This window comes from Phoca vitulina, unplaced genomic scaffold (assembly GCF_004348235.1).
Source record: "Phoca vitulina isolate PV1807 unplaced genomic scaffold, GSC_HSeal_1.0 scaffold1, whole genome shotgun sequence".
NCBI classification, from domain to species: domain Eukaryota; kingdom Metazoa; phylum Chordata; class Mammalia; order Carnivora; family Phocidae; genus Phoca; species Phoca vitulina.
The window spans coordinates 45,565,952-45,578,305 of NW_022589704.1; positions in this window are offsets into that span (position 1 = coordinate 45,565,952).

Below are 12,354 nucleotides of genomic sequence, written 5' to 3' on the forward strand. Positions count from 1 at the left end.
CTTCCTACCTCTTTGATTTGATCTCTTACAAATTTGCCGCTTTCTTACTTCACTGCATGTATATGGGTCTTCCTGCTGCTTCTTGAATAAGCCAGGTGAGCTTCTGCCTTTGCATTCCTTATTTCATTTTGTATTTGCTATTCCATCTGCCTGAAATGCTCTTCTTCCAGATAAGCAATAATTCGTTTCAAAACAATTTCTTCAATTCATTTTCAAATATCATCCCTCAGTGAGTCCTTCCCTGGTCATTGTATCTAAAGTTGCAATCTCTTCTACAGCCACCACAGTCTTTAGGTTGTTTTTCTGCTTTGTCTCTTTAATTGCTTTCGAATATGTGGAAATATATATAAACAGATCTTGTTTATTGTCTGTTTCCACTTCTAGGATATAACTGCAATGAGAGCTTTTATTTATTTGTATTTTTTCCATAACTTTATCTCCAGGGCCTAGAAAAGAGCCCAGTATCTTATATTCTCAATAGATGTTTAATGAATGAATGAATGAATGTAAAGTAGATGCTGCTACTTTTTACATTATAAATGAAGCATACTAATACACTCATTTACTTATAGTTTTTTTGGTCAGTCTGCTTTAGGAGGTAAGAGTCATGAGTGCAGAAAATGTGTCTTCTAGGCTAAGGACAGTGCCTCTTATAAAGTGGCCTTCACTTCAAAGAACCAAGGACAGAGACTCCTTTAAATTTCGATGTATCATTAGAAAATGCAAATATGCACAACCATTGGGATATAGTTTTCAGAGAATTTGTCGACACTTTGAAACCCCTGCTTAATGTTCAAACTGGCATATAGAGTAAAAACATACAATTCCTACTCAGTGACTATCTTTTGCTGAATCCTAAGGGTCTGGTATCACCTTTGAGAACCTGAAAATAAAATCTTCATAATGACTTATAACTGAATACAGGGTAAAAATAAATATTAGTGCATTTGTGAGACATGGAAATCCTTCTTTTCAGAAACATAGAGATAAGACAATCATTTTTGCCTTATGTGAATACTAAAACCATTGTACTAGTCTTTCTTTTTATTATGGTGGCTCAATAAAACTTTCTTCTAATATATTAAGATTTATCTCTGTCCTTCCTTTTACCTAATAAATATAATTGAGTTTATAGATATATAATTTATAATTGCATTTATAGATATATCCACTTGAAAATATTATTGTTTATGAGATACAAATTGATTGAGAAATATTTTGTAATTTTTAGCAGTAATTAAAATTTTTGCCATTATCATTTGGACTAGAAAAATGGCAATTACAAACTTAGCAAATTAAAATAGCTCAATAAAAAATGCATGTGAAATATGTAAACTGGATTAGATTTATTTTATAATGGCCAGAATTTCACAGGATAAAAATAACTTAAATGTAAAAGAAGTGGTAAAAATTAGATTTTAGATAGTTTCATATAATTTTTACCGAAACATGAGATTTGGTCAATTAAGATAGTAAAATTTCCCTCCCTGAACTCTATTTGCTATCTGCTTAGTTTAAACTTATGAAAAGTATGCATGACAAAAATACTGTTTCTAGATCCCACTGCAGACATCTTAGTAAAAGGGGATTCTTGGTTAACTATGACCACTGGAGTTATTAATTCTGCTATCACTACCCTCACTAGCACTCATTATTGACAATAACTCTTTCCTGGCATGGCACTGTGTTAGGCACTTTACATAACAGAGGCTCAGTTACTTTTAGAAACTTGTTCAAATTTATATAGCTGGGATGAGCTCAGTTGAGATGTGGGAGCTGATGTCCCTACCTCTCTGTTTTATTGCCAAAACCTCCAGATAATCTCCAGAGATACTTTTATTTTTTTCTCCTTAGGGGATCTTGTTGTAAAGGATTTCGTCTTCTAAATGGCTTTCCTTAAATAAGGATTTCCCACATGTGGCATTAATCAAACGTACACAAGAGCCAATCAGAGACCCTGATGAGCATGAGCTAGAGTATTGATACGATGTCCTATGGTACAATCCAAAAGATTCAGTATTTTGATCATTTTATGCAGTATTTTTCAGTATAAGAATATGATTCTCCTTGGGCTTTCAAAATAATAGAGCTTGAGAGTCCCTACCACTTTCATGGCCCTCTAAATACCTATTAATCTCTGGATGGCAACAAACTACGACAAATGCTAACATGAATCAGTGTTGCTTTTTGTGCTCTGAATTTGGAGCCTACGGGACAAGATCACCCATTGAGTTGCTCCCATGCTTAGCCCTCAAATCCTTTGTTCATTCAGTAAATATTTCTGTGCTTGCCATGTGCCAGGCCCTGGGCTAATACTGGGAATGTAATAAGCACATCAGACCCCTGCTATCAGGATACTGCGTCTCAAATCAAGTAATAACAGAAAATGTACAATTACATACTATCGCACATTATAAAGGAAAGGTCTCAAGACGATAAACAATTGATATCTGCCCTAGTCTGTTGGGACAGTGAACTCTTCCCTAAACAAAGACATATTTAGGATAAGCTCACTGAGACTGTGAGGCAGTCCAGGGTAGAAACTGGCAGGCTCATGTTTTGAGGCTGATGGGGACACTGACATCTGAAGAAGTGAAAGAAGAGCTAAAATTTAGAAGACAAAGGGAAAAGCGGCACACAATAAAATGAGAGAAAAAGGAAACTTTACAGGTCAGTGTAAGATTATTGGAATTTAGACCCAAAGCAATGCAAATACACAAAATGGTTTTAAGTAGACGAACAACCTGATCATATTTGCATTTTTTTAAACCATCATTTACTTATCCTTGAAAATGTGTTTTTCCACCAAGTATCTAAAAAGAGAATTTGACCGAAATGATTTGATTCGAACAACCCCGTCATATTAGAGTAAAGGAGGGTATTGGTTAAAGCAGATCATTCCTGTCATTACTGGTTCAAAATGAATCTTAATTTTTAATATTCTAGAACAATGTGAATAAATGTGAATAAATGTGCCCTTGTAAATTTGCATAATTATAAGTACATTGCAAGTGTCATGAAAGAATTTCTAATTTAAGTACAATGCCATCTATGTTTGGTACTGCATTTCTGAGTGGGATGCTTTTGCACATTTCTCATCATGAATTTCAGAGCCTTGGTTTGGGATCTTGTGCTCACATATTTTTCTAGTCATGTTATGCCAACATTGAAAGTTTTAACTCATCAGGAAAACATGGTGTACTGCTGGAGGGGCACAGAGGCATGGATGGGCATGAATACACCACGACCCAATGACTAACTTTTTCTTCTTTAAAGAAGTCCTTGTTGAACACTGAAAAATGTTATCAATGGAGTGAGACAAAAAAAGAGCAGCTCTCCCTTTTATTCTTTCTCTTCATACTCCATTTCCTCTGCATTCAGAAGGAAAAGGGAAAACAGAGTTCCACTGAAAAAACATAATCTCATTCTGAAACACTTTGTGTGGGCTAAATTTGTGAAAACTATTACCAATAGCTGAGAATGCTTAATAGTGGGCTATCGCCAGTCTGTTGAATTAATTCATTACAAGGTTTAAGGTTCTATTAACTTTCCGTAGAAAAAGGAGGCTTAAAGAAATCATTGGTTGGTGCATAATCCAAAAGAGGAAAGGCTGTAGGGCCAATGCTCACCATTTGTGACTACCTACTGACAAACTGTGTACCTAACAGAAAGCTGAGTGTCAATGGTCTCCAGGTGAAAACAGTCACAGGTACGTCCAGACCCTGTAAGTTCTTGGCCCTTAAATGCACGTAAGAATCACCTGCGGGAAGGTTTAAAACCATCTAATACAGAGCCTCTTGTTGGCCAATAAATCAGCTTCTGTGGGTTGGTCCTTGAGCATAAGTATCTTTTAAAATCTCCGGAGGCCTCAGAAATACAGTCAGATTTAAGAATCACTGGTCCCGACAAAGGATCCTTTATTTTAGTTGAATTTTTCTTTACCTTCATCACCTCTTTTCCAATCGTTTCATTTTCTCTAGTCACATTATTTTCTTCAAAGCCAAACTTTACAGAAATTTTAAACAAGAAAACAAAGGAGCGAACAATTCAGTTTACTGAGTTCTATTGTTTGCAATTCTTGATTTCACCCTTCGTATTAAGACCCGCTGTCACTAGCTTTGCCCAGGCCTTAGTCACTTCACCCTGGATTACTGTAACCATCATTTTGTCTCCTTCTTTCTGTTATGAATCAATATTTCATATTCCTATTTGACTATATTCAAGTACACCTTTAACTCTACTGTTGTACTAATCAAGAACCAGCATTGATTCTAATCTGTCTACTGCAACAGCTTCCATGCTTTCAAAACCTGGTTTTACATACTTTAACCCTTCACTATTGCTCTAGTATCAGATTCCTAGCTCCAGCATCCTGCATATTCTCATCGTGGAGGATTTTCTTTTGTGTTTTCATTTCCTTGTTACCTGGACAGGTCTATCATCCCCATTTGCTTTTTTTTCCTTAAGCCTGATGGCAAATCCCGTATTGTCCATTAAGCTGCTTTACTGCAGCCCACACAGATTGTCCCCTTTTCTGAACTGCTATTTCTATATACTACATTATGAGGATTAGAGTTCCATTATTTTCTAACAGTTTTTCTAAGTATTATATCCTTCAACAATTATTTAATATTTTTGACAGCAGAAACTAAGTTGTGTATTTTTTGTCATGTCCTCTATAGCATCTCTGGACCCCAAAACTCATAGTGAATGCTCTGTAAATACTTAATGGTAATAAATATAATCCTGCCCTGTTGTCACTCATCTCCCTTATTCATGTAACTTTTCAGGGGTGGAGGCATGACATTGTAATTAGGGATCCTTCTGTGTTTGTATCATTCTCTGCTTCTGTGACTGCTTTTACCACACTACATTTTAATGGTCTATTTGCCCACTTGCTGTAATCACTATATCGTATCCTTCTTGTGGGCAGGAGCCAAGTCTTATTTGTTCTTTAGCACTTTGAAGAGTTGCTCTTCTCCTTAGTGCCCTAGGCTGGTTCATGTACTCCTTGTAACTCCTTTATCATCTTGTACATCTTCTATCACAACACTTTATCCTAAATACCAGCTTAGTATCTGTATAAACCAATACGGTGTAACCCAATGGTTCTCAACCAAGAGTAATTTTGACTCCTGGAGGACATTTGGCAATGTCTGGAGACATTCTTGGTTGTCATAAGTGAGGAGCTATTGGCATGTAGTAGGTAGAGACCAGGGATGCTGCTAAACATCCTTTAATGCACAGGACAGAGCCTTCCCCACCAACAAAGAATTTTCTGGCCCCAAATGTCAGCAGTGACAAGGTTCAGAAGCCCTGATGTAACCTTGGCGTTACAAGCACTATGTTCACGGATGTATTGCTCAGCACGATTACTGCCAGTAACAGTTACGCAAGAACACTTGTATAATTGAAAGATGAAGGCTAAGCAAGTCAATTAGTCCTGAAAAATAACACACCATGCCTATTTCATCCCTCCATCCCTCCATCCATCTATCCGTTCATTGATTCAGAGGTATTTATGATCATCCCTATGTGTCAGGCATGGCACCATGTAATAGGTACACACGGGAGACAAGGGACACTCAAGGTTCTTGTATATAGTAATAAATGCAGATAAACACAAAGGCAATTTTGCAATATTATATGTACCCTGATAATAGAGGTACTGTGTTTTATGAAGGCCAGAGCCAAAGAAGGTCATCTAATCCAAATTTAAGGGTCAAGAAAAGCTATTTTCTAGCCAAGATTTGCAGAACGAGTAAGAGTTAACAGGAAGGAAAGGTAGAGAAAAAAAAAAAACAACACAAAAATGGCCAGAGGCTAAACACAACATTCCATACTTCCAGAATTATGAGCAATTAGGAATGGCTGAAGCACAGAGTGCAACAAGGTCCCCAAAAGTGATGAGTCTAGAATAATAAATATGAGTCACGTTAAGAAGTTTGAAGGCTTTGACATTTTTGAAGAGTACTGATAGGTATTTTATAAAATGCTCCTAAATACCTAAATTGGTATTTATCTGATGTTTTTCTTGTAATTAGATTGAGGTTGTAGGATGGAAGGAAGGAAGGAAGGAAGGAAGGAAGGAAGGAAGGAAGGAAGGAAAGGAGGGAGAGTGGGAGGGAGGGAGAGAGGGAGGGAGGGAGGGAAACCAGAGAGGTAAAATGCCATTTTTCATCATATCATAGCAAAGGTACATACTATCAATGTGACTTACCTTGGTCACCTTATGAGACAGTGCTTGCCAAGCTTCTCCACTGCAAAGCTATGCTTTGTTTCCCTTTCTGCATACTGTACACTTTGGAAAGAAGTCACTGTACATGACCCACACTTAAGAAGTGACAGTTATACTCGGTTTCTTTGAGGGCAGAGTATATACATAAATTATTTGGAATTCTTCTGCACTGGAGATTTCTATTCTTTCTCATCTTAAAAATCTATTCAATCATGTATTTATATCAGTAGGGATCCATGAATATTTATTTAATACAGTGGCTTATAATCTAATACCACTTTATTTATTTTCTTGCTCAAATTGTTTCAGCTTTGGCCACTGGTAGTTCTTTCAACTGGCTTCTGAGTCCCTTTGGCGTAACTCCATCGTTGTGGGTTGGGTTTTTTTTTTCTTTTTTCTTTTTTTAAGCACTCGTTTTCTGACACCACAAGCTGCTACAGGCTCATCTCTATATTTCCTGCCCTCCTGCTAGAATAAGCCATTTCTCCAAAGATCCTGGTTTCCTTTACTAAAGGATGGTATTAGAAACCAAGATCTAGGCACTAGGTGTGCTAATTGCTACTGGGGTATCATTGCTTCTAGGCCCTCTCAGGTGACAGAGCAAAGAAATACATGTGTGTATTATATTTATTTCTGTATATACACATATCTATAAGTATTTTATAGGTAACTATCTTTATATTATGTTAAATGTGAGTTTGTGCTAATGTCTCCAATTCTAATCCATTACCACGTGGATAATTTTACCCTGTTTCACTTGTTTATCTGAAATCTCCCATTCTAAAAGTAATAAACCGGGCTCACACCATCTACCATCCATTTACTTAATTTTTCAAATCTAGTATACATGTGTAAGAGTATCAGAATTGTTAATCCATATCCCCATGAGGATCAACCTTATCAACTAGACTGTAATTCTTATGTACTGTTTCTTTTGCCTTTAAGTCTTGCAGATTCCACTCATTACCAAAGTTACAACTTTTTATCCTTACCCCATTCAGTGAGGTTGTTTCATATAGTTTCAATATGGCTAGATTGTTTGGGTATGTTCTATATTCCATTCTAGGATCCCCTAATCTCCCAATGATTTTTTTAAACTTGCATAAAGATTCACTCTGTGCAGGGGCGCCTGGGTGGCTCAGTCGTTAGGCATCTGCCTTCGGCTCAGGTCACGATCCCAGGGTCCTGGGATCAATCCTGCATCGGGCTCCCTGCTCAGTGGGAAGCCTGTTTCTCCCTCTCCCACTCCCCCTGCTTGTGTTCCCTCTCTCACTGTGTCTCTGTCAAATAAATAAATAAAATCTTAAAAAAAAAAAAAGGATTCACTCTGTGCTATAAAGTTATATGGATTTTGAAAAATGGACAGTATCACGTGTACACTGTGACAGTGTCATACACAATAGTTTTACTGCCCTAAAAATCTTCTGTGCTACATCTATTCATTTGCCTTCTTCTTGCCATCTGATCTCCTGGCCACCACTGATCTCTTTACTGTCTCTACGTTTTGTCTTTTCCAGAACATCACATACCTGGCCATCAAGTTCGTCTATAATCTGGCTTCTTTACTTAGCAATATTCATTTAAGATTTATCCATATCTTTCTGTGGCTTGATAGCTCATTTCTTTTTATTGCTGAACAACGTTCCATTGTATGAATGTACCACAATTTATCCACTCACCTATTGAAGGACATCTTGCTTGCTTCCTGTTTTTGGCAATTAGGAATAAAGTTGCTATAAACATTCATGTGGAGATTGCTGTGGAGACATAAAGTTTAATATCAGTTTGGTAAATACCTAGAAGCACAATTGCTGAATAGTATGATAAAATTATGTCTGGGTTTGCAAGAAACACCCAAACTGTCTCTGAAAGGGGTTGTACTATTTTGCATTCCAACCAGCAACGGATGAGTTTCTGTTGCTTTGCATCCTAACACATGTGAATGTGTTTTGCAAATATCTACCCCCAATCAATGTTTTTTTCTTAACAATGGTTTTTACATATAGAACTTCTTAATTTGAATAAAAGTCCAATTTATCAATTTTTTTTCTTTTTGGATCATATTTTTGAGGTTTTGGTATTAATTTATATTTTTTATATCAGTTTACTAAAAACATGTTCTAAATTTTATTACTTATTGAGATTTTCCTTGTGACCTAAGAATCTATTCTAGAAACATTTGATTTGTTTATGAAAAGAGTTAGCACATTCTCCTGGTTTTCCTCTTACCTGTCTGACCTTTCTTAATCCTCTTCTAGACGCTGGGGCTCAATCCTAGGCATACTTATCTTTGCATTTTACTTTTCACCTTTATCCATTCTGATAAGCCCTCAAAGCCTTTCATATGTTTGCTTTCAAATTCATTTCTCTAGTGAAGATATTTCGTCATTTTCAGTCTTGTATATCCAGCTGTTTACTTACATTATCACACGCATAACCTACAAACATCTCTAATTATCCACATTCAATACCGAATTTTTGATATCCATTTACTGCTACCACCCCTACTCCACTTCGTTGCTCAGGCCAGAAATCTTGGTATTGTCCTCCACTTTCTTCCCCCTTCTGAACTCTGTCTGACTTGAAATCCCTCAGTAAATCCTTCTACTTTAATCCATTCTCTTCTCTTATTCTTTACTTCTACTACCCAATCCAAGTTGCCCCGCTTTCTCTTGGAATAGCAATATGTTTCCTGGTTTCCCTGCTTCCATTTTCACTCTCCTCTACCATTTTCCATAGATAACCTCAACTTTATAACCCCCTTCTTATTTCAGTCAGCATATAATTCATATCCTTTACATGTTCTATCAGGCTTTACCGGTAACTACTTATCTGAAGCCACTTTTCCTCTTTATTCATTACATTCTAGTGCCCTCTAAATTCCCAGTTGGCCTCCAGCTCTTTCTCTGAAGTGTTTATACATATCGTTTGGTTTATCTTGAATGTTCTTTTGGCCACTGTTTAGTTGGCCTGATTCTAATTAATCTTTAGGACACAGTTTATTGCAATATTTTGGAGGAAAACTTCCCTGACCTATCAATATAAAACATCTCTCTTTTAGGTCCATTCACACTACTCTGGCATTTTCCTGGATATTTGCTTCTATGCTTCCAAAGGTGGATTTTCACATTCAATTACACACAAAAAAATTCAGGTGAAAAGGTGCACATTTTCTTTTAGAGATTTCCATCTTACACTTTGAAGATGGTACCCTCACCTTATTATCAGCTTATCTATTTTAACTAAGAGTGAGGGTTTCTTAGTATTACAGAATGAAATTCTTTCCCCTTTTTGCTATAACTTGGTTAAAATTTTGATCACTGAAAATAATAGATGCTTTTGGGAGTATTATTCAAGGTGACATTTGTGTACTAAAATATTAAGATAAAATTTTCAATCAGGGGACACAGTGAACTTTTTGTCAGGGATTTTATATATTAAATTTAATGCTTAAAAACAAAATACTGTTTTGACTTGACAGAGTTATATCACCAAAAGCAAAAGGAAGTAATTACTTTCGTAGCTTTCAGATTGATCTACAGTTAACAGATTTTAATAATAAGAACATCTTTATGCATCCAGTGGTCAGCCTAATGAGTCTTATTCTTCTGATTTCAACTTTGTGATCATTGTTTTCTCCCTTACTTCTATACGAGAAGAAAGACTATGCCCAATGTAGCAGCCAGAAAATGGGGTATAGCTTGAAGCCTGAGTGACCACAGCTCATCATATCCATAAAATTCAAGTCTCCTGATTTAGTGATAAATTTTATCCAGTTCTTCTACCTCACACTCATGTTTTGGGTCCAGTTTCCTAGAGCATCTGTTTGCACTTCGAATTTGATTGGGTGATCTGTTGTCAACTTCAACTACACAAGATGAAGATCAATTCCCCTCACATTTTTTCCTGACTTTTTCCTACTCGTATAACATCTGACTAACTGGATAAAAAGGTATCATTTTGCTGATAGCTCAGGTGAGGACATAAAGTGATTTTCAGTGTAACTCCCTTTTGATTGTCATATACTTTGACTGTAATATCCTGCTGCTTCTTCATTTAGTTCCCGTATACCTCCTACCTCTGTCATCCTCAGCACTGTCCTGGATGTCATTTCTTCTAGAACAATTTCTGAAATGGTCATTTCACAAAAGATTCTTATAATACTTGTCTCACCCCCGGAGCGTCTGCCCTAGCAATCTACCTTTGTTTCTACTGCCACAGGTGTTCTAGTGCAGGTTATTTTGAACATATCACACCCACTCCTAGCTCCAGGAAGTTTATTTCTGTCTCTCTATTTCACTATAGATGCTTGATCTAGGTCCTTATTCTATACATCAAACCCTTCTACTAAATAAGCATTCCTCTCCTTTTCTTTCTTTTTAAAAGTCCAAACAATTTTCTGAACTTCTTCCCAGGAAGCCTAATGTCATTTTTTCATTCCCATCTTTGATTTTTTTTTCCTTCTCTTAAAGTAATGTCACATACCTAGAATTATTTTCCTGTAAAGACTACCAAAGTTTCTGACTTTCTCTCCTTTCCCTTTCCCCTTAAATAGTGTCTAACATGATTTCACTTACTTCAGAACATCTTTCTGGATTGATCATAAAGGAGTTAATAATTTTGCTTACTTTATTATGGGCAAGAACTTTTTATAAGGCTATTTCTCCCATCTTTTCCCATTTATTTATATTTACCATTTATTCTTAAAATGTGTTATACTTTATTTTGATATAATGTACTTTTATTGTTCTCTTTCATATGATGGCCACATATTTTTACTGTCCTTATCCTGTAAATATGTATCAGTAAGACTGTTCAGTTTTAAGCAACTTTAAATTAAGTCTCAAATGAAAAAGGAGTAATTTTTAGAAACAACAACACATCTGGAAAATCAGAACTGGGATACTGGCAGATACCAAGGGATAGGACAGCAGAAGACATAGCTACCATCATAACCCAATACATGTTTGGTCAGAATAATCGGACAGCCACAGGAGGATCTGGCAAGTGGACTCTCCCTGACTCCACTGAATTGTTTCTAGACTTTGCCCAAATCTTCACCTTACCACTAAGACTCCTAGTATAAGCACCAATTACCTGAGCATACGTTGTATATAATTGAGTATAACTTCAGTTGCACGGGGTTAAATAGAGATACTATGTGACTCCTTGGCTTTCTGTTTTGGAATTCAAAACATATTCCTCCCAATTTGGAAGAATGTTCAAATATTGGTGGTTAAAAATCCAGACATATATCCATTACAATAGTTTTCTATATTTTTGTCACTATTTTAGATTGTAGCCTAAGGAATAGGAAACACATTTGCATTATTTTTATATGCTGTCATCCTGGTTTCTAGGCATGATTTTATGTTTTTGAACAATGCTAAGAACGTGACTCTTGCTTCAGTACGGATGCCTTCTTTTGCAAGGCATTCAGTACGGATGCCTTCTTTTACAAGTGGTCAGAATCTACATTTCCTCTGTGATTTAGCATTTAACAGTGTTACATGTGCTAAAATAATGAAGTAAGTCTGCCTTTTTAAACATATCATGTGTATGCTGATTTGAAGCATTTGGCTTCAAATATTTGTCTTACCTTTGGTGTCTGATTAGAAGCTCAAAATGAAATGTGTGAGTTTATGTCTTGTATATTAACTTAATTATCCAGTTTTAATGTGCAATCTGTTAGATTTTATTGGCAGGGTATATCACAACTTTTAATGAGTCACATCGTGTACCAAGTCACACTTTAAAAAGAAAGAAACCACATAATTAAATCAGGTTTTGTCCACTTAAACACATTGGACTGATTAGACACTTTGGTTTAATTTTCTGGGAAAAGATTGGAAGTTTTAAATTGTATTAGTTATTTACATTGTGCTTTTTATTCATTTAAAGTACAAATCCATTTGGGCTACGGAAAAGGAATTTAGCATGTCTTTGTTTTTCAGCAAAATAAATAAAAGCTTGCATCAGATGGAAATTGAGTGCATATATATGTGTATGTGCACTTCTAAAATATTGGGATTATTGCATCCTCAACTATTTAATTCAAAATGTTGTATGTATATTTACATGGTCATTACATTCTCAAAGGAACCCTGGCCAGAAAG